Source organism: Giraffa tippelskirchi, chromosome 3, assembly GCF_054371585.1.
Source record: "Giraffa tippelskirchi isolate mGirTip1 chromosome 3, T2T-mGirTip1v1.2.pri, whole genome shotgun sequence".
NCBI lineage: Eukaryota > Metazoa > Chordata > Mammalia > Artiodactyla > Giraffidae > Giraffa > Giraffa tippelskirchi.
This window is the reverse complement of record NC_137277.1, coordinates 107727895-107754988: the sequence shown is the minus strand read 5'-3', so window position 1 is coordinate 107754988 and position 27094 is coordinate 107727895. Positions and strand designations below refer to the sequence as shown.

General features: G+C 37.4%; 1 protein-coding gene across 8 annotated transcripts in view; it reads left to right on the top strand.

The window, feature by feature from the left end:
• LOC145542948 (uncharacterized) overlaps window positions 1–27094 on the top strand; it is a 564353-nt gene that overhangs the window by 11845 nt on the left and 525414 nt on the right. Inside the window, exons 3-4 of one of the 8 annotated variants that reach the window (XR_014080286.1) lie at window positions 12379–12461; window positions 26073–26193. The exons of the other annotated variants lie outside the window; for them this stretch is intronic. The gene's annotated coding sequence lies outside the window, so the exon portion shown is untranslated. The remainder of the gene's footprint in view (window positions 1–12378; window positions 12462–26072; window positions 26194–27094) is intronic. 8 annotated transcript variants of the gene reach the window in all.

The window sequence follows — 27094 nt, the reverse complement described above, 5'->3', positions numbered from 1 at the left end:
ACAGTCCGCTTTCAAATGATATTGTACCTTTTCACGTGGAGTGTAAGAACCTTACAGCAGTATACCTCTATCTCTTTATCCTTCGTGCTATTGTTGTCATATATTTTACTTCCACAATTGGTGTAAATCCCAAAGTATAATGTTATCAATTGTGCTTTTAAGCAGCCAATTATATATATATATATTTTATATAATTATTTCATGTTTGTAACAATATTATTTTTAAAATAATTTTTAAATTGAAGGATAATTGTTTTACAATTTGTGTTGGTTTCTGCCATACAACAATGCAAGTCAATCATAGTTTTTTATATATATATATATATATATATATACTTCCTCCCTCCCTCCCTCCTTTCCCCCTCCCATCCCACCCTTCTAGGTCATCACAGAGCACCAGGTGGAACTCGTTGTGTTATACAGTGGTTTCCTACTAGTTACCTATTTTTACACATGGTAGTGTTTATATGTCAATGCTACTTTCTCAATTTGTCCTACCCTCTCCTTCCCCCACTGTGTCCACAAGTCCATTCTCTATGTCTGTGTCTCCATTTCTTCCCTGTTAATAGGTTCATCAGTAATATTTTTCTGGATTCCATATATATACATTAATATATGCTATTTAAAAATATATATATATATATGCTATTTATTTTTCTTCTTCTGACTTAACTTCACTGTGTAATAGGCTCTAGGTTTATCTACCTTGCTATAGCTAACTCAAATTAATTCCTTTGTGTGGCTGAATAGTATTCCTTTGTATATATGTATATGTACTGCATCTTCTTTGTCCATTCATCTGTCAGTGAATATCTAGGTTGCTTCCATGTCCTGTCTTTTGTAAATAGTGCTTCAATGAACATTGGGGTACATGTGTCTTTTTGAATTGTGGTTTTGTCAGGGTGTATGCCCAGTAGTGGGATTGCTGGATCTTATGGTAGTTTTATTTCTAGTTTGTTAAGGGATCTCCATACTATTCTCCGTAGTGGCTGTATCAATTTATTTTCCTACCAACAGTGAAGTAGGGCTCCCTTTCTCCACATCCTCTCCAGCATTTAGTGTTTGTAGTTTTTTTGATGATGACCATTATGATTGGTGTGAGGTGATACCTCTTTGTAGTTTTGATTTGCATTTCTCGAATAATCAGCAATGTTGAGCATCTTTCCATGTGTTTATTGGCCAATCTGTATGTCTTCCTTGCAGAAATATCTGTTTATGCCCATTTTTTGACTGGGCTTCTTGTTTTTCTGATACTGAGCTGTATGAACTGCTTATATATATTGGAAGGTAATCCTTTGTCAGTTGCTTCATTTGCAGTTATTTTCTCCCATTCTGAGAGTTGTCTTTTCACTTTGTTTATAGTTTCCTTTGCTGCACTAAAGCTTTTAAGTTTAATTAGGTCCCACTTGTTTATTTTTGTTTTTATTTCCATTACTCTAGGAGGTGGGTCAAAGACGATCTTGCTGTGATTTATGTCAAAGAATGTACTGCCTGTGTTTTCCTCTAAGATCTTTACAGTTTCTGGCCTTACATTTAATTCTTTAATCCATTTTCAGTTAATTTTTGCGTATGGTGTTAGGAAGTGTTCTAATTTCATTCTTTTACATGATAGCTGTCCAGCTTTCCCAGCACCACTTATTGAAGAGACTGTCTTTTCTCCGTAGTATATTGTTGCCTCCTTTGTCTAAGATAAGGTGCCCATAGGTGCATAGGTTTATTTCTGGGCTTTCTATCTTGTTCCATTGTTCTACATTTCTGCTTTTGTGCCAATACCATACTGTCTCAATGACTGTAGCTTTGTAGTATAGTCTGAAGTCAGGAAGGTTGATTCCTCCAGCTCCATTCTTCTTCCTCAAGATTGCTTTGGCTATTCAGGATCTTTTGTGTTTCCATACAAATTGTGAAATTTTCTGTTCTAGTTCTGTGAAAAATTGGTAGTTTGATAGAGATTGCATTGAATTTGTATATTGCTTTGGGTAGTATAGTCATTTTCACAATATTGATGCTTCCAATCCAAGAACATGGTATATCTCTCCATCAGTTTGTGTTGTCTTTTATTTCCTTCATCATTGTCTTGTAGTTTTCTGCATACCAGTCTTTTGTCTCTTTAGGTAGGTATTTTATTCATTTTGTTGCAGTGGTGAATGAAATATTTTTCCTTAATTTCTCTTTCTGATTTTTCATTGTTAGTGTATAGGAATGCAAGGGGTTTCTGTGTATTAATTTTATATTCTGTGACTTTATTAAATTCATTGATTAGCTCTGGTAATTTTCTGATAGTATCTTTAGGGTTTTCTATGTATGTCATGTCATCTGCAAAGAGTGAGAGTTTTGCTTCTTCTTTTCCAATCTGGATTCCTTTTATTTCTTTTTCTTCTCTGACTTCTGTGGCTAGGACTTCCAAAGCTATGTTGAATAGTAGAGGTGAGATTGGGCACCCTTGTCTTGTTCCTGATCTTAGAAGAAATGCTTTCAGTTTTTCACTGTTGAGAATAACATTTGCTGTACTTTTGTCATATATGGACTTGACTATGTTGAGATAGGTTCCATCTATACCTACTTTCTGGTGAGCTTTTTTTTTTTGTTATAAATGGGTGTTGAATTTTATTGAAAGCTTTTGCTGTGTCTATTGAGATGATCATATGGTTTTATCTTTCAGTGTTAGTATGATGTATTACATTGATTGATTTGCATATATTGATTGTGTATATTACATCCCTGGGATAAAGCCCACTTAATCATGAAGTACAATCCTTTTAATGTGTTGTTGGATTTTGTTTGCTAGAATTTTGTTGAAGATTTTTGCATCTATGTTCATTAGTGATATTGGCCTGTAGTTTTCTTTTTTGGTAGTTCTTTGTCTGATTTTGGTATCAGGGTGAAGGTGGCCTCATACAATGAGTTTGGGAGTTTTTCACTCTCTGCAATTTTCTGGAAGAATTTGAGCAGGATAAGTGTTAGCTCATTCTATTTTTGGTAGAATTTACCTGTGAAGCCATCTGGCCCTGGGCTTTTGCTTGTTGGAAGATTTGTTATCACAGTTTTGATTTCAGTGCTTGGATTGGTCTGTTCATGTTTTTTGTTTCTTCCTGGTTCAGTCTTAGAATGTTGTACTTTTCTAAGAATTTGACCATTTCTTCCAGGTTGTCCATTTTATTGGTGTATAGTTGTTTGTAGTAGTCTCTTATGACCCTTAGTCAATTATGTTTTTCAGATAGTTTAAAAGTAAGAATTTTTTCTTTTACATTCCTCTGCATATTTATCATTTCTGGCTTTATTCTATCTTTTGTGAAGTTTTAACTTCCTATTTTGTGTTATTTTAGGTATGCCTACAAAGCTTCCTTTACCATTTTTGGAGTGTTGCTCTATTGGTGATGAATTCTTTCACTTTTATTCATTTAAAATACATATTTATTCATTGTTTCTGAAAGCTATTTTCCCTTGATAAAGAACTATAGGTATACAGTGTTTTTTTTATTTTCCTTCTTCCAATGTATTTGGCTTCAGAGTCTGGTGTTATTCTTTTCTTTAAAGCCCTGTAGGTAATGTGTCATAGAGTGTCTTATTTTTCCTGCACAATTTAAAGATTTTCTTTTTATCATTTGTTTTCTAGCAATTTGATTACTTTGTGCCTTGACATGCAGTACCCTTCTGAGAATTCTACTTGGTGCTGTGTGTGTGTGTGTTTGTGCTCTGTGTGTGTGTGTTCCATCAGGCTTAAGGGTAGATGAACTATTTCTGTGTGACTCACAGGGGTTTTTCTGACTCCTCCTTTCTTGTGGTTGTTTCTCTAACTGTGACCCTTTTCTTCAGATGCATGCACAGATGGGTAGCCAAAGTCTCAAGTGGACCCCACTGCAGATCTCTGGACTTCTTTTGTTTGCAGCTACTTTCTCTGAAGTATTATGTTCCACAAGTTCTAACTTTCTTGGTTTACCTGAAGTCTGATCTCTGCGTCTTCAGCTCAGGAAGACTGCTTGACTCTGGGTTGTTGCCTTAAAACTGCATCCAAGAAGTGAGCTGGTGAATGTTGAGGTTCCATTGCATATTTTCTTCCTCTCAGGTCACAGTCTTATACTGCCTCTTCTCTAATGCTTGTAAGTCTTTGTTTCGTATATTTTATCTGATTATTTAGTTGGTTTTTAACACAGGGTGATTGTTGTGGTGAATCCATCCTTCTTTAATCTCCATTTTGGCTTGAAGACAAAGTGTTTGTGTCTATACTAATGGAGTTGGAAGATGATTCTTATTTGTTGACATACTGCTATTAAAGACCAATGAATACCCCAGAATTTATGATAGAAGAGAATAGCCAGCAAGTTAATGACCAGACCAGCACATATATGAGTAGTTCAGTAATTCTCGGGCAATGATAAATACAAGAATCACAAAGATCCTCTGAATTAGGTTGTTCTTTAAACTGTACATCAGCTATGGTTGAAAAATATGAAATGTGGGGTCCTTTTCTTCTTCAATCTCTACAATGTCTTAGAATTTTAAAACGCATTGCTTTCCTTATTTTAGATGGAATAACTGAGGTCCCAAAAGTTCATTCATTACCTTTCTCTCTGGCAGACAGTTGGCAGGAAGGGTCAGAAAGTATATCTAATATACCAACTTCCTTAATAATGTGTCTACTGGTATAGGTAAATGAAAAGCATCTTTAGTCTTCTGACGTCACATTAGAAGATTTATATGTTTAACTTCCTAATAGATGAATACTTTATTGCCTTTCAATTCTACTTGCTTAAAAACAGCTTCTCTTAGAATTTTACTTTGGTATATTGTTTTAGCTTTGATTCAGCGCAAAACTTAGCATCTAAATCTCCCTTAAAGAGAGTACTACATTTTTATGAGCATATTAATACCATTAAAAAGGATGTAAATGTACATACATGTGAATGTGATAGCTTAAAACTCTGTAAAGGATTATAATCTTACCATTTTCTTTTATTTATCTTTTAAAGTGTCTTGAATTTTCAAATAAAACTGCTTTCTATTATTATTCATCTTGAGATATTTTTCTAGGAAATAATATGTAAATTCTTTGCTTCTTCAGAAGTTGTTATGGTTTCCCAATGTTATATGGAACGGTATATTGGGATGATTTTTCTGTTCTGTGGCAGCTTTTGCTATCATGAAAAAATGGTTCAAATCCCCAGTCACAATAATTTAGTGTTAAATAATATTTAAAATGTTCTGCAAAAGGAAAATCTTAGGATTAATAGAAAAAAATTTTTATACTGGCCAATTGCAATTTTTAACCATGATTCTTAATGTATTTCCCCTTGACATGAATTTCTATATACCAATTATAATGAATCTGCCTCTCTAAATCAAAGGAGTTGTTAAAGTCAAATGATCCAATAAACAGGTTTATTTTAAAAATGAATAAATAAAGCTTTTTAGCTGCTTAAGATGCAATTTCTCTTTTTACAGAATGTCAAAAAAGTAATCAGTCTTCCTTTGATTAGGCTTATACCTTATCATTCACATCTCTGGAGACTTTTTATTTGTAAGGGAAGAAAGTTAGAAAGCTATGGGGGGCAGTGAGAGATAACAACTAAGGATTTTCAAAGGATTTGATGATAGAGAAACAGGGATGATTCAGATAGCCATAGCACTCAGAATTCTAGTGTATGGGTATGCTCCTACAGTCTTACCATGGTCTTAAAGTGTTGGATTCTGGGCTTTCATATAAAGAAAGGTGAAGATGCAAATGTGTTTGATACAAACAAATGCTTGTAAATAGAAAGAATAGTGAGATTTTCAGTAGCTTTCATACTGAATTGTTTCTTTTTCTTTTTTTGACTATCCACCAGAAAACATGGTCAGATGATACAATCTTTTAATTATATTTAAAGCTTATGTTTTCATATATATTATATTGTAATTCTTTTGTGAAGAGAATACCATAAGCAGAATTGAAAAAGGTAGTTCTAAATTTTAACATCTACTTTAAAAATATATTTTATTCACTCCAGAACTACTTCTGAGGAAGCTTTTACATAAAGTTAATATCAAACATTTTAGCATTGGTATATAGTCCCTCTTCAAATAAACAATCAGGTAATGATTTACCATAAAATATTTTCCTTAGCATCTTTAATATGGTCAACATTGTGCCCCAACTATAGGAACACAAAGAAAGTATGAGTACTTACAATGTCAAGGGAAAGAGACTTTAAGTGGAAAATATTTTTAGCATTATGTTTTGACTTACCACTCTGGAGGATGAGGATTAATGCTTTCAGCTACTTACTTTGACCATATTTTAGTCCTTTTCTCGTCCTGCCTGCCCCCTAACATGACTGATTAGGCCAGTGATCAAGATATATTTATACCTTTATATTTTTATGAGTATGTTATTTATTACTCATGGATGAGCCAAGTAGTGTACCATGATCAGTTTTCTTTTTCCAAACAACATTTTGATCTCCCTGAAGTCAGGTTTTATTGTTTTTATTCTTTTATTTTTCTATGATTTTATCTCTTAACTTAGATCAAACTCTTCCCTGATTTTGAAAATATCATCTCAAAACTTTCAGGCCTTTTAGGGTTCTATCACATTTATCTTTTTTGAATAAATCTCTCCTGATACCTTTTCCCTGCTCCAGTCTTGCCCCAATTGCTCTTTAGCTCTATACACAGTGTCATTCTGGGATTTTCCTTCACGGGCCTCCTCTTTCTTATATTATATCCCTGTTTCCTATGTTTCTTTTTTTTTAGTTCAGTCTCTTTTATTAGAGGAGTACATCTTATAGTAGCTTCTTGAGAAGCTTACGTGCCAAATAAAATTTTTGATAAATTTGTAAACAAATGGGACCTGATTAAACGTAAAAGATTTTGTGCAGGCTTTAAAAAAATTTGATAGCATTTTTATTGAGCTATAATCCACATACCATGAAGCTCACCCTCCTAAACTGCAAAATTCAGTGTTTATTAGATGTATACAAAATTGTGCAATCATCACTAATTTTAGAACATTATCATCACCCTGAAAACAAACCACCTACTGTTAGCAGTCACTCTCCATTACTTCTTCCATACAACCCCTGGAAACTATCAATTTACTTTTTATATTTACGAGTTTGCCTATTCCGGACACTTCAAGTAAATTAATCATATAATATAGTCATTTTATGTCTGCCTTCTTTCACCTAGCTTAATATTTTCAGGGTCATTGATGTTGTAGTATGTATTAGTATTTATTTCTTTTTATAACTGAATAATATTCCATTGTATGGATATACCACAATCCTGAATATTCATTGGAAGGACTGATACTGAAACTGAAGCTCCAGTATTTTGCTCATCTGATGCGAACAGACGACTCATTGGAAAAATCCCTCATGCTGGAAAAGATTGAGGGCAGAAAGAGAAGACGGCATCAAAGGATGAGATGACCAGACGGCATCACTGATGCAGTGAACAGAAACTTGGGCAAACTCAGGGAGATGGTGAGGGACAGGGAGTCTTGGCGTGCTGCAGTCCATGGGGTCGCAAAGAGTCAGACACAACTGGATGACTGAACAACAACAACAACCACTGCATCCCTTCATCAGTTGATAGACTTCTGTGTTGTTTGCACATTTTGGCTATTATGAATAGTGCTGCTATAAGCATTCATGTGAAAGTTTTGAATATTTTTGTTTCTCTTGGGAGTATAAGTGGAATTGCTGAATCAGGGGGTAAGTCTATGTTTGAATTTTTGAGGAACTGCCCAACTATTTTCTAAAGTAGCTGCAGCATTTTGTGTGTCTATTATCAATGTGTATGAGGGTTCAAATTTATCCATATCTTTACCAATACTTGTTATTGTCTGTCTTTTTTATTATAGCCATCCTAGTATCTGTGAAGAGGTATCTAATTATGGTTTGACATACATTTCTCTAATGAATAATCATGTCAGGCATCTTTTTATGTGCTTATTGGCCATTTTATATCTTCTTTGGAAAAATGTTTATTCAATTCCTTTGCCCATCACATTATTTTATCTTTCTATTGTTAAGTTGCAAGAGTTCTTTTTATGTTGTGGATATAAATCTCGTGTAAGATGTATAATGTGCAATTTTCTTTCACTTCTGGAGTTGTCTTTTCCTATTCTTGATAGTGTCTTTTGATGTACAAAAGTTTTTTTGATTGAAGTATAGTTGTCCATGCACCTTGTAACCAGCCTGGGGATCCAGCTGCAGACCCTGACGCGGACCCTTGTCCTAGTGCTAACCCTAATGACATGGTCCTATGAACAGTCTTGTACACTCAGAGACCAAACAGGACCCATTCCACCTGAGTCCCTGGCTAAGAGGTCTGACAACAGGGACCCCACTGTGGAACTAGCAGCAGTGATGTGACCTGGCTCCAGCCCCACTGAACTGCAATTCTAGGGGCAATACAATCAGCCCAGGGACCCAACAGAAGAAAGTCTTTATCTGCTAAAACCAGTCTATAAAAACTGGAAGAGGGTTTGCTCCTTCCATAGACACCAACACTAAGCTACATGGATCATAAGAATCAGGCAAACATGACACCACCAAAGGAAATACTAGAACTCCAATAACCAATTCCAAAGAAATGGAAATCTATAAATTATCTGACAAAGAATTAAAAATAATCATCTTAAAGAAGCTTAATGATATGCAAGAGAATGCAGATAGACAAATAAAGTCAGGGAAGCAATGAAACAGCAGATTTGAGTAACAGTGTAAACCAAATGGAACTGATCAACACTTGGAGAACATTTTTATCCAGTGGCAGCAGAATATACATTTTCCTTGAGCATACATGGAACATTCTCCAGGATATTTTATGTTAGGTTACAAGACAGGTCTTAACGAATTTAAGAAGATTAAAATCATATTAAATACCTTTCTGAATACAGTGGAATAAAACTAGAAATCAATAACAGATAAAAACTGGAAAATCCACAAATAAATGGAAATTAAACAACGTATTCCTGAACCACCACCAATGGGTCAAAGGAAAAAATCAAAAGGGAAATTAGAAAATACCCTTGAGACTGATGAAAATACAGCACACCAAAGCCTATGGGATGCAGCAAAATCAGTACTAAGGGAAGTTATTAATAATAAATGCTTACATTAAAAAAGGAAGATCTCAAATAAACTACTTTACATCTCAAGGAACTAGCAAAAAAATAACTAATCCCGAAATTAGCAGAAAGAAGGAAATGATAAAGACTTAAGCAAAAATAAATAGAATACAGAATAGAAAAGCAATATAAAATTATTGAAAATAAGAGTCTTTTTAAAGAAAAACAAAATTGATAATTTAGAGACTAAGGAAAAAAGAGAGAAGACTCAAGTAAAATTGGAAATGAAAGAAGATACATTACAACCGATGCCACAGAAATAAAAAAAATCTGAAGAGACTACTGTGAACACCAACAAACTGAACAACCTAGAAGAAATAGATAAATTCCCAGAAACATACATCTTACCAAGACTGAATCATGAAGAAATAGAAATCTGAACAGATCAATGATGAGTATGGAGATTGAATCAATAGTCAAAAACCTCCCAACCAAGAAAAGCTTAGGACTTGGTGGCTTCACTGGTGAATTCTACCACACATTTGAAGAAGAATTTATGCTTTTTAAAACTCTTCCAGAAATTGAAAGGAAGGGAATAATTACTTTATGAGTCCAGCATTACTCTCCTACCAAAGTCAGATAAAGACATCATTAAAAAACTACAGACTTATACTTCTAATGAATATAGAAAAATCCTCAACTAAATACTACCTAAATGAATTCAAAAGCAAATTAAAAACTCAAACCTCATGATCAAGTGGAATTTATTTCTGAGATGGAAGAGTATTTCAACTTACTAAAGTCAGTTAATGTGAAATACTGTGCAAATAGAATAAAAGGTAAAAGTCACATGATTATCTCAATAGATGCTGAAAATGTTTGATCAAGTTCAACACCTCTTCATGATTAAAAAAACAAACAACTCTCAACAAACAAGGAATAAAAGGAAATCACCTCATCATAAAAAAGGCCATATATGAAAAGCCCACAGCTAACATGGCATTCAATAGCGAATAGCTGGAAGTTTTTTCCCTGAAACTATGAACAAAGCGAGGGTGCTCACTTTCACCACTTCTATTCAACAGAGTACTGGAAGTCATAGCAAGGGCAATCAGGTAAGAAAAATAAACAGCATCTAAATCAGAAAGGTGATGGTTCAGTGGTAAAGAAGCCACCTGCCAGTGCAGGGGATATGGGTTTGATCTTTGGTCAAGAAGATCGCCTGGAGAAGGAAATGGCAACCCACTTCAGTATTCTTGCCTGGGAAATCCCATGGACAGAGGAACCTGGTGGGCTACAGTCCATGGCGTCACAAAGAGTTGGACATGACTTAATGACTGAAAGATAACATCAAAATCAGAAAGGAACAAATTAAATTGTCCCTGTTTGTAAGTGACATGATCATATATATATAAAATTCTAAAGACTGCGTTAGAGAAACTAGTAGAACTGATAGACACATTCAATAAAGTGTCAAGAAACAAAATAAACAAAATATAAAAAGTTTCATTTCTATACACTAACAGCAAACTGCTTGAAAAGGAAATTAGGAAAATAGTCCCTTTGCAATAGCAACAAAGAAGAATAAAATACTTAGGGATAAACTTAATTAAGGAGGTGAAAGACATACACTCACTACTAGAAAACACTGATGAAAGAAATTAAAAAAGACACAAATAGAAAGACATCCTGTGAGCATGCTTTGGAGGCCTTAGTATTGTTAAAATGTTCATGCTTTGCAAAGCAATGTACAGATTTAATGCAAATTCTATCAGTCTGAATGACATTTTTTGCATATATATGAAAAACAATTTTAAAATCCATATGGAATCACTTAGGACCCAGAATAGCCAAATCAATCTTGAGGAAGAAGAACAAAGCTGGAGGCATCACACTTCCTGAATCTCAAAATATAATACCAAGTTTCAGTAATTAAACACAGCATGGTACTCCCATAAAGACAGACATATAGATCAGTGGAACAGAGTAGAGAGCCCAGAAATAAATCCATGCATATATGTTCAACTAATTTTCGACGAGGGTGCCAAGTATATACAGTGAGGAAAGGATAGTCTCTTCTACACATGATATTGACAAAATTGGATATTCACATGAAAAAGGATGAAATTGGACTTATCTTACACCATATATAAAAATAAACTCAAAATGAATTAAATATTTGAAAGTAAGACCTGAACCTGTAAAACTAGAAGACAGTGCAAGGGGAAAGATTCATGACATTGGCTTTGGCAATGATTTGTTTGGACATGACGCCAAAAACACAGGGAACAAAAGCAGAAAATAGACAAATGGAACTACAAAAGTCTAAGAAGTTTTTGCACAGCAAAGGATACAATCAACAGAGTGAAAAGGCAACTTGTGGGATGGAAGAAAGTATTTGCAAACCATATATCAAGTTAGGGGTTAATTTCCAAAATGCATAAGGAACTCCTACAACTCAATAGCAAAATGAAACAAAACAAAAAACTCATGCCTGGAAAAGTGGAACCCTGAGATGGAGAGTGGAGCAGGACAGGAAAGAGCACAAAGTGGCAGGAAATGGGCCCATTTAATAAGGGTTTGAAAATTGAGATTGTGTGGGATAATTTACTCCCCCCATTCCTCTGACTTGTTCTGTAACACAAATGCTCTCTCCTTAGCATTTGCAGCCTGTGTATGTACATGTGTTTGCATATGAGTATCTTAGATCTTTGTTAAGTTTGTGTCCTAGTCATGAGAAAAGTACAAGGTGGATCATTTTAAGATTTTATGTAAAATGACAGCTAACACTCCTGTTTCCAATTGGCACTTAACATTTATGTAATGCCAAAACATCTGGTCTTGTCCATTATTCCAGGCAAGAAGTTAGTCCAGTTGATTGCTTGGCGTCATGTATAGAAAGCAGCTGGCTGGTTAACTGGAGTTTTGATTATGGCTGAATTGGCTGGATGTTGGTGTCATGTAGACTCATGTTATGACTGGATACAGAAATGGAACCACGCCAGTTACAAGGAAAAGTGATAAAAAAATATGTGAAATAAATGTTTGCATGTAATTTCACTGGAAAAGATTTGTTTCTAAGACTGACTCTCAGGAACTCTGAGACCTGATACTGTTTATCTCTAGTGTTCCTCCATTCCCATTTTAGCTCCTTGCACCTAGGTGTCCCCGATATCCTCAGGCTACCCATGGTCACTGGCTCCAAAGACACCCCACTCCTGGGACTTTTCCTCTCTCAGCAGGACCCCCAGCTTCTCAAATTTTGAGCCTTTGTGTATCTTTACCTTTTGCCCCTTTCATCAAATCTTATTTGTCCTGTATTTCAGAGATCTGCTGTCTGTTGCTGGGTAAGCTGGTCTCAGAATCTGGAGGACATTATGCTTAGTGAAAATAAGTCAGACACAGAATGGTAAATACTGTATTATCTCACTTATATATGGAATAAAAAAAAAATCCAACTTACAGAAGCAGAGACTAGAATGATGGTTGCCAGAGGGCGGGGGGAATGGGAAGATGTTGGTCAAATGGTCATCTTATAACAACCTTTCAGTTGTAAGATGAGTAACTTCTGGGGATCTAATATATAGCATGGTGACTATACTTAATGATACTGTATTGCACAATTGAAATTGAGAGTAGATATTAAGTGTTCTCACCATACCCACGTACACACACACACACACATACACACACACACACACACACACACACACACAAATAAGAAGTTATGTGAGGATGTGAATGTGTTAATTAGCTTGATTGTGGTAATCATCTCACAGTGTTTATGTGTATCAAATCATCACATTAAATATATATATATGTATAATTTCTACTTGTCAATTACATCTCAATAAAGATGGGAAAAAGCAATCTAACTTTTCATGAAGATGTTTATTGATGTTATTGTTTTAATATTTATTGCTTTTTTTCACGTGTGGATGTGGTCTCAAGTGAGATTGAAATTCAGGCTTGTCTGGCAATGCTTGTCTTGTGCTTGCCAGGAGTGTGTTTGCATGAACACTGAGGAATGTCTTGGGAGAAGGAGATAGGCTGGATGGGTTCTTGGCAAAGAGCCTTGGCTGTCAGGATGGGCTGGTCAAAGTGCGCCATGGATTTGGTCACCTGGAGCTGTCCTCCAGGCCTGCTGGAAGTATATGTGAGCTGTGTGGAGAGGACAGGCAGTGTAACTAAGATTTGAAGAGAGATTAGAGAGGGAGAAAGAAGTCTGTAGAAGTCTCTTGGGATCAAAATGGAAGTGCGAGGTTCTTTGCTGTGATACCATCCCTGGCACACATCTGGTTTCTGGGTGGCTCTGTTAGGGACTGAGGTACTTGCAGGAATGAGGGTGAACCCAGCCAAGGTCACTGCAGGAGCCGGGGGAGTAGGATTCTTTAGGAACAGGTCTGAGAGGACCTCTGAGGACCCAGAAACATTGGAAAGGAGTTTTCAGCGGGTGGGTGAGAGCAATGAGAGAGTTGCTGAAGACCTGAGGGCCTGTCTATCACAAGTGGATATACAGGCCAGGAACATTTAAATTATTCTTTTAAATAGAACTTCATTTAAGGTGTGAGAAGATTCAGGTTATGTCTGTGACACACTCGTGTCTTACCAGAGCATTTGAGTGCTTTGAGCCCGATAAGTACATTGATAATGGCAATTTCAGATCACATCAGTGGTAAAATGGTGAAAGAAAATTACTTTCAGGCAATCCTTTAAGTATTCTTCAAATAATACTTAATAAATTTTCTTCTTATCCTGCTGCTTTTATTTGTTAGCTTAATTCATGAGGACTTGAAATATCGCTATGCAATTATTGGCTGAGGCCTGGCTGCTGCTGAGGAAGAGAAGGGTGTGAAATCCTAACACTTATGAAATCTAAGTGCTCTTTCTATATTAGCTCACAACTAACAGTATTACAACAGGAAGTATTTTAGTTTATACAAATGATTGGGCTTCCCTGGTGGCTGAGCAGTAAAGAATTGCCTGCCAAGGCAGGAAACTCCAATTTGATCCCTGGATTGGGAAGATCCCCTGGAGAAGGAAATGGCAACCCATTCCAGTATTCTTGCCTAAAAAATCCCATGGACAGAGGAGCCTGGCGGGCTACAGTCTGTGGTGTCACAAAGAGTCAAACACAATTTTAAAGACTGAACAACAACAACAAATACAAATGATTAAGGAAAAACTTCAATTAGACAGTGGGTTTGCTGATAACTGTTCATTTAACAAAAATGTTCTCAGTGCCTACTATATGTCACGCACTCTTCCGGGCTCACGGTAAACTGGTGAATTCAACAGATTTAAAATCTAGTGTAGGTAAATCAAACTTAACTTCCTTTGTTGTTTAGCTGAAATACCAACTAAAAATATATTTTCGCAAACTTTTGCCATATTTATAACTGCCCCCTCCCAAATTGTCCTTAAGAAGGATTATACTTTATATTATCGGAGACTATGTTCCCACTCCGAAGATCTGGATATGGGAAGTATGTATCAATGTTTAGTGTGTGCATGTGCGTGCATGTGTGTGTCTTACTATTTGTATTTGTGTCCACCAGAGCCTTATATGGCTAAAGAAAGATTTCAAAAATGCAAACATCAAATACATAGGTTTCATCTGTAGAAAAATTCCAGCTCATTTAAACTACCAAAATTGCAGTCAGCTGCTGGGAGAAAAATAAAGACAAAGATCCTGTTTACAAGGCAGCTAGAGTTCAGCCATCAGATGGTTTTGGTTAAGACGTATTTTCTCTTTATGCTGATGTTTCTATAAGACATTTTCTATGAGTTGATGATGGTCCAACTGTCATATGTTTTCCTCCTTCTTGTGTTTCTATGGTGTCTTCATAGCGATACTGTTAATTTTTGAAAATCTTTACGGAAACTTATTCCTCTGTAGCTTTTCTGCCAGTGTGTAGAATTGCATTCTATAATGGGCAAATTCTGGGAAAGATTGAAGGCCAGAGGAGAAGAGGGCGTCAGAGGGTGAGATGGTTAGATAGCATCACCGACTCAGTGGACTTGAGCAAACTCTGGGAGATAGTCAAAGACAGGGAAGCCTGGTGTGCTGTAGTCCATGGGGTTGCAAAAAGTTGGACACAGCTTAGCAACTGAATAATAACAACAAATGGGCAAATTTCTGATTTTTTTTTTTTTTTGGTATGTGGTTTTTCCATTGCTTCTCAGGGGCTCTTTCTGCCCTTCTCTTACTTCTGCCAGCAAGGAGCTGGTGTTAAACGTTTACCCCATGAAATTATTAAGTATTTAAGCTTATAAGGGACTTGCCCTCACTACCTTGTCTATGTTTTCCTGAAAGGAGAGTGTGTTAGAATGTTTACTTATTGAAGCTACCCTGCCATGCCTACAATAACTAGGTGATCAGTCACACCATATCAAGTTAACCTTCTGCTTGATGGGAAGTATGCTCTTGGGTGAAGTCGGCCCCACCACACCAAAGGTAGGCAAGAAAGTTTTGTGTTTGCTAAAGGCTCGCAGCATTCCTATGTGTGTGCCTGGACCCACAGACAGAGCAGCCGATCTTGATGAGCTGCCTTGAATTCCCCATGCTTCTTGTGCTTACACATTCAGTAACTGACTCCTCCCACAGAGGCACGTTTGTGTGTTTGCCTTGACAATGGGTTTAAACCCATTGTCCTCTTTGTCTAAAAATAAGACCCCTTAGGCACTTGCTGCTGTAAGGAACCCAGTAGACCCATCTGTGTTATTTTTTGCATATACCCTCTGTTAAAAATATATTTTCTACCGAACAGTTGTCGTTGTTCAGTCGCTAAGTCATGTCCGACTGTTTGCAACCCTATGGACTGTATCTTGCCAGGCTCCTCTGTCCATGGGGTTTTTCCAGGCAAGAATACTGGAGTGGTTTAATGTTTACCTCTCCAGGGGATTTTCCCAGACCGAGGATCGAACCCATGTCTCTTGCATTGGCAGGTGGGTTCTTTACCACTGAACCACCTGGGAAGCCCACATAGAGAGTAAAGCTACTCAGAATATTCAGGCTCATTTATGTATTAGATGTAGAAAAAATTTTCTCTGTGTGACTACCATTGTTTGTCCACTGTATAGTTATTTGCCTTTTATCCTCCTCTCTGAAGCTGAAAGTGATCATTCTGTATCAAAGCTTAAGATGTACCTGCCCCCTTTTCAGTCAAAAAAAATATATTTGAATTATGGGAGAATGTAAAAACCTCCTGCTCACAATTCTTGGCTCCTTTCCTTTGGTGAAGAGGAAGGGTAGAGAGCAGGAAAGATAAAAAGACACCAAAGATAGACATCTTGGGCTATTCCTCTAACTTCTTTCTCTGGAGTCACTGAAATAAATGTATTTGTTCATTAAAGAAAATCATATTCATGTATAAAAATCCTATTTGTCATACTTCTCTTATTTTTCTTTAATTCCAAAAGGTATTAGATGAAAAATATGTGTTTCTTTTTCTTACATAGTTTGTGATTAATTCAAATAAAACTGCAGAACAGTATGTTCTAGCTTCTAACCTCGTGCAGAATTCAGTATCATATGTTCCTCAAGATGCAGAGTGGAAATGTTTTACAATCACCACTTCTCTGTTTTGGCTCTCATTTCAGACAGCAGGTATTTATTGTTAGACTTGAATTTGGTTAACAAGTAGAATGCTAACTCTTAACAACTATTTTCACTACAGGTGTTTTCTAGTGTTTGTAATTAAATGATTTATTTATGTAGTGCTTTATAAAACTGATGTCTTCACTCCGTATATAGTGAGTGTTAAAACAGGTGCCATTGTCTCCATTTTACAGATGGCAAATTGAAGGCCAGAAGTATTTATGACTTGTTTTAGGTTCCACATTAGGTTAGCAGCAGAGCCAATTGAGAAGTCTTGTTTTTTACAAAGGTTGGTCAACCAAATATGTCAGAGGGCAGGCCCTGGACTTTGGTTAAAAATTGTGAAAAATACAACTGTCCTCTCTCTTCTGCTTTTTCATGAAGATAGGAGTTTATCTTGTTCACAAGTCCAACCCTAATAATTTGCATAGTACCTGGAATAAAAGAATTATTCAGTATGTATTTCCGAATGAATGTGAATAATCAAATCAAGGGAATACAGAAAGATACTGAATATTTACTTTGAATAAAAAGACAACATGCCTCCTGTCCCATCCCTCAGGCTTCTCTCATTAGGCCTAGAAAAGATTTTGAAGTTTGAAACAATGGAGTTTGACGCTGACTTACTATTTAAGTACTTCATGTGGTTGTGAGGCAAAAATGATTTCATTTAAAACCCTATGTCTTGACTTTTTACCCTGGAGAATTAAACTAATCTTTTTGGGTCTTGATATCCATCTAGAACTTGGCCATAATCTGAGAGTGATTTGTGATCCGATCTTCTGCATTTGGGGTCTGCTTTAGAGGGTTAGGACTGTATCTTCATTGCATTTCCTTCAGTTTAACATGCTGGGAATCTTCTCAGAATTAGACTCTTCCCTTGAAAAAGCTGCCCCTGGGAAGATGCTGGGCTCTTTAGGATATTACTTTTTAAGGCTCCCGGGGAACCGGTTAGTGGGCATTTACCATCAAACTCAAATCCTTGCTCAGCTATGGTAAGTGCCTTTGGCCAAGATAACTCATTCACAGAAGCCACACTCTATGAGGTTTTTGTCTGGAGTTTTCTCTGTTCCAATTCTGTTTCTTTGGAATATTTTAGGCAGGCATGAGATCTTTTTTCAGAGGTTTTACTTAAATGATTAGTATGTACTTGAAGGAGGGGAAGCAGCTAAGGTCTGCTGCTGCTTGAGATATCATGGAGATAAGTAGATACTGGGTTACTATTTCCATCGTTTGATTCTCCCACCCTGAATGTGGAGGATACTGCGATAAATAAGTCCTCTCAAAAAGGGAGGACAGTTATCCTCTTTTTCTCCTAACTCACCTTTCTACCCTAGAAAAGTTTTGCAGACTCAATCCAAACTTGTTGGCTGGGAGCCCGTAGGGGTTCCTCATCGTGTGGCAGACTGTTGTAGCATTTTTATGATAGAAAGTGTTTCTTTTGGTCTGAAACCCAAATATGTGAAATATAGGTCAGGGGTTGGAAATTAATTCCTACTTGTCATGTGAGAAGAAATAATTGGCATGAAATGTAGTCAAGAATCCTTGCCATCCTGGCAGCATTGGGTCATTTTTTTGCCATTGGCTTTGGCTGCTATTCCCAGAAAAATAATGGGCAGGTTCATAATTCTTAGAGTATATCTTTAGTAACTCTGTCAACTTGTGGTATGAAGGGAGCCCAAGAGACAATCAGCCTGGAAGTTGCTACTTGTGCCATTCTATGCAGAGTATGTGACTGTACACACCGGGACAAATTAATACAGAAAGAATATTGAGTTTCTCTTATTCCAATGCCAGACCTTCAGAGAAAACTTCCTCATCCTTTGAGAGACTTGAGAGCCATATAGACATTCTACGTAGAGGTTATTGTTTTCAATAAAGATTTTAATTTTACTCTTACATGGACAGTCCCTGCTGGAGTATGCACATATTGCAGGAAAACAGTCTCCAAATGGGTTGGGTACCAGCCATTGATTTTGTACTTTAAAGGAATGTTATAGTGTTTGAAATCCTAGCACTAGCCCGCTTATAGGGGATTAGAAATACATTGTATACTTGCAATTAAAAGCAGTAGGAAAAACACAGTTTTAACACTAGTAATTAGACAGGATAGAGGAACAAAACACTTGAGAAGCTTTTGCTTTTCTTGGAAAGCAGGTGTTTATAGCTCGGTTAGAAGCAGGCAAGCCAGTGCCTCCAGGTATTGTAGAGTGGCTTTGGAAACATTCAAGAGCTTAAGAGTTGGAGGCTCCTTTTTTTCTGTTAAGTCTGTCACTTTTATATTAAAATAGTGGACTTATTAGAAAGAAACCACCTAAAGCAGCAATATTTTTTTTCTCACTGTTTCTTTTACACATTCTGTTGAATAGCTTTTCCTTCAGTTCTTAGATGAAATTTTGAGCAGAACTCTAACTTTTTAAGTTACTGTCTGATAAGTAATAGTCTTGCAGTAACTCTAAAATTTCAAAGAGTACAGTTTATTATAATCTAATAATACGAATTTCTCGTCCTCTTTAAATTTTCTCTCATCCCAAGCAAGGACCCAACCAAGAACTGGAAGTGGAGAAAAAAGGAGGGAGATGGTGGGGGGAGAGAGGAGAGGGGGGGAGAGAGAGAGAGAGAGAGAGTGTGTGTGTGTGTGTGTGTGTGTGTGTGTGCCATTTCTGGCCCCTGCAGAACTAGATTAGGATGAAGCAGGAGAGATCTTACTGATGGATTCAGATTTGACTTCCCAGATATTCAGAGCTGACTCTTTCATGGAGTATTTTAGGGTGATTTCCCCATCTGGAACTCTCAACTGCAGCTAATTCCAGTGAGTTAAGTGGTGCCTGAGGCATGTGATTTTGACACAGTGACCTCTGTTCCTAGACTTCTGGTGACTTCCCATCTCTTGATTCACCTGGTTGTTTTAGGCAGTGTTTTCAAGATGGCTATTGGTTTGCCGCTTCTTGTGTGGCCCATATCTAGTCTACGGAAAACTTGGGTCTTCTCTTTCTCTCTTCATTGCTTCTTCAGGCCAGTCTAGCCACACCTTCTTATGCCAACACTTAAACTCCCTTTAACTCTGAGAGATACTTGTCAAACTGTCCAAGAATCCCCTTGAATTTATTCTCATTGACTTAAAGCAAAGAAGTTGTCTTTCTTCCCTGGAGCAACCATATATATAACTCAGCAAAGGATTTTTCTCCAATTCTTCCAACTCAATGATTTTTATTGGTTGGAGATGCTGACAGAAGTGGTTCAGCAGTCTTAGCAGTTCTGCACTGGGTTTTTCTTATCTCATTATTATTATCAAAGTTATTATTATATAATAACTTTGGAATCTTGGACGAAGTTTATAATAGAATGATCCCATTTATCATTTTGTTGAATGTTGATTTTACTTTAATACATATACTTTGCTGTAGGTATTAATAATAGTGCTCTAATCATCCATTGTTCAGTTCTTTATGCTCACGAGTAATATGAGATAAATGGAAAGAAATTCACAAAAAGATACTATTTTCTCTGAGATAAATCTGATAGAGATATATGACAGTTGTTGTTGTTGTTTAGTCGCTAAGTTGTAACTGACTCTTTTGCAATCCCATGAACTTTAGCCCACCAGGCTTCTCTGTCCATGGGATTTTCCAGGCAAGAGTACTGGAGTGGGTTGACATTCCCTTCTCCGAGATATTCCCAACCCAATGATCTAACCTATGTCTCTTGGATTTTTTACTTAGGGTTTTAGAGTGGAATTTTCCACTAAGAGGCACTGTCAAATGAGGACAGCTTGGTGCTTGTTTCAGGTGGCCCCTAAAGGGGAAGAAAGGAGGAGACGTGGTGGGCAACTAAATACGGCACTTCCCATCCATCCATTGCCAGCCTGGAAAGTATATATATTCATAGAAAAAATTATTCCTCAAATTAATCACCTGATTCTTGTTTCCTTGTGCCAGTACTTCTCATAACTCATTCTTTTCCATTATCTTATGACATACCTAGGCTACCCCCAGTGTTACCTAAGAAAATCAGTTATTCTTAAACTATTTATGAAGCACCAGTTAAAGCCAAGGCATTGTGCTTGGTGGATTGAAGATATATGTTATGGTATAGCTTATTCTCAAGTTATTTCAATTGAGGTAAGTGATAAAAGACATGATCATATGAAGGATTGAATAGAATCATAGACCTGTTAGTGGGAGGGGTTTATTTAGTGTGTGCTTGTTATTTTATAGATAAGAAAACTGAGACCCAGGGTGGTTAAGTGCCTTTAGTATCATCTAGTTAAATAATGGCAGAGCTAGAACCAGAACCTGTGTGTGCCTGTGTGCTAAGTCCCTTCAGCTGGGTCCGACCCTGTGACCCTATGGACTGTAGCCTGCCAGGCTCCTCCGTCCATAGGGTTCTCCAGGCAAGAGTACTGGAGTGCAGTGCCATGCCCTCCTTCTGGGGATCTTTCCGACCCAGGGATTGAACCTGTGTCTCAGTCTCCTGCATTGGCAGGCAGATTCTTTACCACTAGTGCCACCTGGGAAGCTCAGAGCCAGAACCCAGTTGTGTTTCTGCTCAGTGCTGCTTCTACAACAGTTTCTCACCTCTCTTAAAAAGAAACTACAATACCTTGCCTCACTGTTGCAAAGTGGTGCAGATTTGGCCAGCTAATCTGATTAAATAAATGAATGTGCTGGAGCCAGCTCTTGTCAGCTCTCAAGAGCCAATTGTGGGTACCTTTCCAGCTCCAAGTTTTGAAATTGGTCATTGTAGGAGAATTTACCCCACAGAAATTGGCAAACACTATAAATCAAGTGTCTCCCTCTCTTCTAGGGAGAGCCAATTAGTAAATATTTACCAGTACACTCCTGCTTATAAGTAATAAATATGATAGCTTCTTCATGAAGAGGTTATCATGTGAATGGATTTTATGGGATTTGAATAAAGAGAAAATGTGAGAAGCTATTTGAGAGTGGAACTATGGACTGAATAGTTTTCTGGGATAGCAAATAAAATGGTTTGGTTGGGTGGAGGAAATGTTGGATGGGAGTTCCAAATCACAGGTCTATAGAGACCAGACTGAATACCTGAAGGATTAAATCGGGGCAGGGTTATGAATAAGAGGGAGTTTTGGAAGTTATGGTAAAGTGGAAAGTAAAGGCTTGCTGAAATGTATTTTTAAAAAAGTTTGCTGTATTCTACCTATTTGGAATTTCCCATTTACGCTAACAGTGTAAATCTAGAAAGCAGTGTGAGTCAAACAAGGCCCTGAGAAGGGACTGTCTTTGCCTTCTTAAAGTAGCACTAGTTTCCTTGACATAATGAAGGCAAAGTTGAGCATCCTAACTTATTTCCCTCTCTTCCTCTTTATCTTGTTTCCATGTCTTCATTTGGAAATTCCTATAAATTATTTTTTTGTGTTGTTTGTGTGCTCAAAAACTCATGCAGTGTCTTCCTTCATTAGTATGGACAATGTAGAATTGAGTTTCTGTTGGTGAAACCATTCTCAGCTTTATCATCATATTTCAGGGATAATGATACCCCAAAGAGATAAAGATTCAGTTATATTTCCAAAAGGTATTCATTCATAAATCTAGTTTTCTGATGAAAAGTCCCACTATAAAAAAATAAAGAAATCATATGGTTTAGGGAAAGATCTAGAACATATTGGTTAATTGATTTTCTTTTCAGCATGCCCCCAGGTTAATTTCACATAGCCTTTTAAACATGTTTCTTTTTTACACTTAACTATAAGGATAACTTCACATTGTTCAGCAGTCATTTTTTAAAAGTGAGAATTGCCCCCTACAGAGATACCTTTGTTCCAACATACCACATTCACAGGGGTTATAAAAAATGGAAGGTTAGTGGAATCATTATTATGACTCCTAAGGAAAAGTTTTCTATATAAAGCAAAGCATAATTCTTACATGAAAATGTCCTAATAAGTTCTTAAAATTCCCTAAGTATAATCATACTTCCAAGAAGCCCAACAAAAGCTGTTGAATAGCTCTTTGCAAATGTTTCACAAGCTCCTCTAATGATAATAACATCCCTTGTGTCTGAGAAGGACCCCACTGAGGTTTCACCAGTACCCACCCCCATGATAAGCTGGTCAGGAATGGAGCAGGAGTAGGTTGGGGATAGATTGTGGCATTCAGACACTGGAAAATGAATTGCAATCCAGACGTGAGAATCTAATCTAGCGCTTGGACCGCCTTAGCACAGATGAGCTGATTGACAGATCTTCTAAGAGGGGTTTCAGCTCCTGGCTTGCTTAGTAGCCACTGAAACTCTGCCAAAGATGTGAGAAGAAAGTAGGTGCTTAAAACATGTTTGCGGAGGAAGTAAGGAGATGAGAGGGAAGGTGTTGCAGGCTTTCTCACAAGTTTAAGTCAGCTTCCACCTTGACTCTGGACCTCAGCCCACATGGCCCCAGGTCTCTCTCAGGGTTTCCACTATAGAGCAGGACAGCACCCAACACATTCTGTGTAGCAGACCAGGAAGATGCACAAAATGCCATGCCAGTGAGCCAAGTTTCACCAAAGGACTTGTGGAGGTTAGAACTATTGGGATTTCCCTCAGAGAAGGAGGATTGCTTCTCAAGGGGCATTCCAAAATGGCTTCCTCTTTCAAGACTCTGGAAAGTTTGGCTAAAAGTGCTTTGGGAAGTACTATATGCTCTATATCAGGGGTCCCCAATCCCTGGGCCACCCACCAGTATTAGTCTGTGGCGTATTAGGAACTGGGCTGCACAGTAGGAGGTGGGTACCTGGCTAGTGAGTGAAGCTTCATCTGTGTTTACCCCTGCTCCCCATCACTCTTATTATCACCTGAGCTCTGCCTCCTGTCAGATTCTGCATTATATAATTGTTTCATTATATATCCAATGAAATAATAACAGAAAAGTGTGCTTGAATCATCCCCAAACCATCCCAACCACCCGCACCCCCATCCATGGAAAAATTGTCTTCCATGAAACTGGTCCCTGCTGCTAAAATGGGTTGGGGACCACTGCTGTATACAATAGCCAGCCAAATAAAAGACACGTACCCAGAGGCCCAGTTATGCCCATATAGCTAAGAAAAGGACTTACAGCACCATGAGTTTCTTGGTACGAATGCACCAAAATAAAATCATTTGGACTGAGATGTATACTACGCCCACAAAGCCAAAAGTCCAACTTTCTTTTGTGTTGCTAGCATTACCGTCCCGCAAAAAAAGTCAGCCTTTTGCTTCCTCTTCTCAGACACCTTTCATGTAGAATTTTTACTCATGGGATTTATCCTGTTGCAAGGTGTGACTAGGTGTTAGCTTTTGTTCCTCTGGTTTTCGTGCTTGGTGCCCCAAAGCACACACCATCAGCGCCCCCTTCCTCCTGTCCTTCTGATCATTCAGTGGGCTCCTCCTGCCTTCTGTCTCCCAGGGTTTGCATTTTTCTGTCTGGTTTCTTTTTCCGCAGCACTATAGAACGCTGCTATGCCTGTGATCCATGATGAACAGGACAGAAGTGCCAGGGAATGAACAACCCCTGGGAGCAGTCCTCAGCTGATGATCTCAGGTTGCTGTGCAGTTGTGTCCAACTCTTTGTGACCCAATGTCACAGTGTACGCCAGGCTTCCCTGTCCTTCACCATCTGTGGAATTTGTGAAAGACAGGGAAACCTGGCGTAAAGTTGGGGGTAAATACCTTAGCTCCCTTGCCCCTTCAAAGTGCCATAATTTGAAAGTGTATGTTTTGCACTGGCTCCTAGAGTTTCCTCAGTGAGATACAGCTCAAGTCACCTCCAGTGGTAGTTGGATTGATAAGGCATCCTTCTTTGTCCCCATTCCTTACTTTCATAGTATTATTCCCAGCATTTCCCAAAAAAGCAATTTGTACTTAAATCCTTGATTCGGTGTATTTTCCTGGGAGAACACAAAGTAGGCATACCTGTAAATGTTAAGGTGCTCTATCTCTGCCTGTTTACCATTTCTGTCTTTTTAAAACCTCTTGCTGAACCATGTAGATTCTATTTCTCTGGAAGGATGGGCAATGGTTCAGAGATTTTTAAAAATGAAGCTATATTAATACAGAAATAATATATACTCATGCTAAATATTCCATGATTTTGAATCATTCCACCAAATCCAAAGAAAGAATGTTGAAAAATGAGGATAGCGAAAAAGAGTAGTGTGATTGAGGTCTACCAAAAGATACCAATAATTTTTTAAGGAATAGTAACAACAAACCATTTATTGAACACTTATGTTCTAGTGATGATGCTAAACCATGTATACGTGTGGGATATACACCCCCAAACACACATCTTAAATTTATCTCCATAATAAACCTATGAGATATGTGTGCACTCAGTTGCTGAGTCGTGTCCAACTCTTTTGACCCCATGGACTGTAGCCCGTCAGTCTCCTGTATGGAATTCTCCAGGTAAGAATATTGGGGTGGGTTGCCATTTCCCCCTCCAGGAGATCTTCCTGACCCAGAGATTGAACCTGAATCTCCTGAGATAGGTTTAATTATTCTCTTTTTACTGATGATGAGTATAAGTGGGGTTAAGTAATTTGCCCCACATCAATCAGTTCATAAGGCACTGATTCAAATTCAAGAGTAAGGTCTTACTTTTGCCAAAGTTTATTCTCTTAACTGCTGTACTGTCATCCTTAGAAGTTTTCTTTGAAGTTGATGGGAGATAAATGATCAATCCTGTGACTGATTCAGAAATGGAATTGATAAAATCAAAATTTTATAATACAATTATAGTCTTTCTTATAAAGGATTGAGTTGGGTGTGAATTATGGGGGACATTTTCTAATTCTTGCAAGAGACTACTTACATTAATTATTTTATAACATTATTGGTAATATGCATTAAATAAAGCTAGAAAAATGGGTCAAATTTGAGACATATTTCTTCTGGGGCATTTTGCTGTTAGTCTAAAAAGATTATAGCAGATCAGTATCTCTAAATCACATTTCAACTCGAGGCTCAAATTTGATGATCTGGGGAAAGCTGAAATTCAGTCCTCCTTTTTAGGATTAAGCTATGGCTGCAAGTAATTTGTGGAAAACTAACATTCCTGATAGAGTTGAAAAAAAAAAAAAGAAAGCAAATTGGATAATTCTATCAGGATTTTCCAGAGTTTAGAAATCTTAATTTAGTGTGAACTTGGAGGTAAGGTAAGGTAAGAATAGAAAGAGAAGATAGAGAAGAGAAGGAATTGACCAGGAACAATGAATAAATTGCTTACAGTGGTCGTCTATCAGAATTCAAATGTCTCTAACTTCCATTTACTAAATTCTCTTACTTTTAGCTGTATTCTAACTAGTAGTTTTAAATTATTATAATATTAAAATACATTCTAGAGTGTCAACAATTGAAGGTGAAAGTATATCCAGTCTGGCTGGGCTTAACCAGTTAACTAAATATTTTCTCTCTGTTAATATACAGGGTGTCATCAAGTGGAGTAAATATTTGACTTTTCAGTATGACCATATGGTATGTGTGCTAAATAGAATTGTCTGAGGTGTAAGCATCAAAAACCCTGAGTTAAAATCCATCAGCATTGAAGGTAGGTTGCTGCTAGTGTTCAGTGGTACAGAAGTATGAGGGCCAATGTTTGTGATTCCTGGTTGCAAGTAGCAATTATGGCTTATTAAGTTTATGCTCAGGGCAGAAAGAAGTGGGAACGGATGAAAAAAGTGTTTCCAGAACCCCCATGTAAACTTTTCTTATGTCTCATTAGCTATAGCTGAGTTCAGCTGGCAATCGTTAGCTTCAATGAAGACCAGAAAAAGCGAGTATTATAGTTTTTTCACCTGTATTGTGGAAGGTGAACTCAGTGGACATGAGTTTGAGCAAGCTCCGGGAGTTGGTGATAGACAGGGAAGCCTGGTGTGCTGCAGCCCATGGAGTTACAGAGAGTCGGACACAATTGAGTGACTGAACTGAACTGGTGGTGGAAGGTGAAAGGAAGAGGGAGTTGGGAATGCATGTAGAATTAGCCAGCCAAGAGTTCTCCTTTAATGCCACTTTGTAAGTAGAGTTGGGCTTCCCTGGTAGCTCATTGTAAAGAACTTACCTGCCAGTGCAGGAGATGCAGTTTCAGTCTCTGGATTGGGAATATCCCCTGGAGAAGAAAATGGCAACCCACTCCAGTATTCTTGCCTGGGAAATTTCATGGACAGAGGAACCAGGTAAGCTACAGTCTATAAGGTCGCAAAAGAGTTGGACATGACTGAGCAATTAAACAACAACGGCAAGTAGGATCATTAAATATTAAGGATAAGAAAACAGATTTCAGAAGGACATACTAAGAAGTACTTACTAATCATCCTGACTGCCCAGAGGTTAGTTGGGCTGCACCAGTAGGTAATACATTCTCTATAATTGCATGTATTTAAACACTGAGTGAATGAACATTTGACCACTCTCCCATGGAGAAGATTTAAGTGTTTAGGTGGATAAGTGGT